This window comes from Barbus barbus, assembly GCF_936440315.1.
Source record: "Barbus barbus genome assembly, chromosome: 45".
Classification (NCBI taxonomy): Eukaryota; Metazoa; Chordata; class Actinopteri; order Cypriniformes; family Cyprinidae; genus Barbus; species Barbus barbus.
This window is the reverse complement of record NC_136723.1, coordinates 1082769-1085537: the sequence shown is the minus strand read 5'-3', so window position 1 is coordinate 1085537 and position 2769 is coordinate 1082769.

The following is a 2769-nucleotide window of genomic DNA, read 5'->3' as shown; positions in this document are numbered from 1 at the left end:
CAGCACAAACACACACACACACACATTACAGCTACACACATCTCTATCATCTATACAATGTTCAATTCTCCAAGTTCAGTTGTTACATGATGTCTGTAGTATAATCTTTTATTTATTATTATAATTCTTTATTTATTTTATTAACAGTTAGCATTGTTATTTATTTATTTATTTTTTTGGCTATATCTAGCCATGTGTTTATATAATAATGCTTTTATTTAGTTTCATTATTACTATTATTTTCTCAAAGCTTTACTAAATGTTCAGAAATTCTAAATCATTTTCTATGTTGTTTTAATGCTTTGGCAATACAGAATGTATGTTTTTGTCATGCCAATAAAGCTTTCTGAATTGAATTGAGAGACACACACACAGATATAGAGAGAGAGACACAGATAGAGAATTTTTGTTTTTATTTAAATACACCTTTATTTAAAACAATAAGTTGTTCACAATTATATTACAAACTCACAAAACAAGAACAAATATAATATATACTATTCATGTTAAAATGAGAAACATTTTAAAAGGCAAGCATTAAGTCATCATCATCATCTACTGTGCAAAGGACCTCATTTATCCCCCAAATGTACATGAAAGAGTCTACACTTTACCATTTTATGATAGGCATGCTCTATTCTAAGCCGAGCCGCCACCAAGCCTTTGAAGACCATCAACACATCCACAGAACCCTGTCCTAACAACTTCTTCTTTCTGGATTTCCATATAGCACGTTTTGCTGTACCAGACAAAAAATTGAGTAAAATCACCTGACTTTTCCTTTTTTCTTTATACCTTGGACCATATATAAACATTTCATAAGAAAAAGCCTCACCAATTTCAATGAACCATTGAGATAAAAATGAAAACAAATCATTTAGCCGAGCACACTGTACAGATAGATGAAAAACCGTTTCAACCTCTTTACAGAAGGGACAACCCACCCTTACCGAAGGATCAATGTGCACCACGTATCTGTTTGTGGCTATCGCCCCATGAACGATCCTCCACTGAAGGTCTCCCGTTCTTTTGTCAATGGGGCGTTTGTATAAGGACCGCCAGCAGCCTCTAGGGGAGGAAAGAACTCCAAAAAAATCAGTCCATTTATTTGAAGCAAGTCCATGCAAGCGACCAGCATTGGATGCCTTCACACAGGAGATATAGAGGGCTTTTTTCCCCACTTCCTCAAAAACTCCAAGCTGAGGGGTTTCAAAAGACAATTCTCATCATCTTGCCATTCTCCCATGGCAATAGTCACATTCAGAGAAGGGAAAACATAAGGAACCCCCTTTCTCCATTGATCAGTTGCTATAGAGTCATTTGTAAAGATCTTATGGTCCGCATGCAAAGACTTTATAATTCCAGTTGTAGCTTGTTTCAGCAGCCTCAGAGATCTCACTCCAGTCCTTTCACTCAATTCCTCTAAGCTCTTGGTCAAAATATGTCCCAGCTTTGTACATCCCGCAGCAGTGAAACATGCACGCAAACTGGGTCCAGACACAAGTCTTGATGGTAAAAAGTCATTAAGAAAAAGTGGCTCTTCAAAAAGCCATAATCCAGCACGTGTGTTCAGTGTACGTGAGATGGTAAACACCTTCCATGCCTCCAGAACTGACTTATAGAAAACAGTCAAATTCACACGGTCCTCATTCTGGAGCTCCATTAAAAACAGATGCTTGTCCAATCCCATACCTCTGACCCTCCTGAGAAGAGCAGAAGCCGTCTTTAGCCATGAAGCATCCGTGTGATACAACAGTCTCTGAGCTGCTTGCAACCGGAAAGCCATGATTCTGGATCTGATATCGATCAATCCTTGACCTCCCTCTTGAACCGGAAGGTATAAAGCAGCAGCATGAATCCAGTGTTGTCCAGACCAAAACAAATTCACAAGTTGCCTTTGAATCTCCTCAATAAGTCCAACAGGTGGCTGTAGCAGTTATTTTATGCCACAGGGTAGAAGCAACCAAATTATTGGTCACTAAAATCCTCCCCCTATAGGACAACTGTGGTAGCAACCATTTCCATTTAGACAACTTGCTGCACACTTTCTCCACTAGCCCCTCCCAATTTTTCTTTTGATAATCATTTGACCCCAAAAAAACTCCCAATAATTTAAATCCCTCTCTGCCCCACTTTAGGTCTCCGGGTAACTTTGGGAGACTCTCAAACTCCCCTTTACCAGCCCAAAAAGCTTCACTTTTTGCCCAGTTCACTTTAGCTGATGAAGCTTTCTCATATATACTAAGTACCTCAGATAGACAGTTAATATCTTCAGCATTGTTTACAAAAACTGTAATATCATCAGCATAGGCAGAAAGATGCATTCTTAAGTCTAAAGAGAGACCAGGCACATTAAAACCTGACAGTCTTTCTCGAAGTCTAAAAAGCAGCGGCTCAATTGCTAAACTGTATAGTTGACCAGACAATGGACAGCCTTGCCTAATACCCCGTAAAATAGGAATTGGCCGACTCAAAGTGCCCCCTATCTTCACCATACATGATGCACCATTATATAACAACTGTATCAAATTTAAAAATGTTTTGCCAAAACCAAAAAACATCAATACATTAAAAAGATATTTGTGATCCACACGATCAAAAGCCTTTTCTTGATCCAAGGCAATTAACCCCACATTCTCATTGAAACCATTACAAATATCCACGATGTCTCGCACTAAAAACTAATTATCCATAATGGACCGTTTTGGAATGCAATATGACTGATCCTTGTTTACAGCCAAACCCAAAACATGTTTTAATCTATTTGCC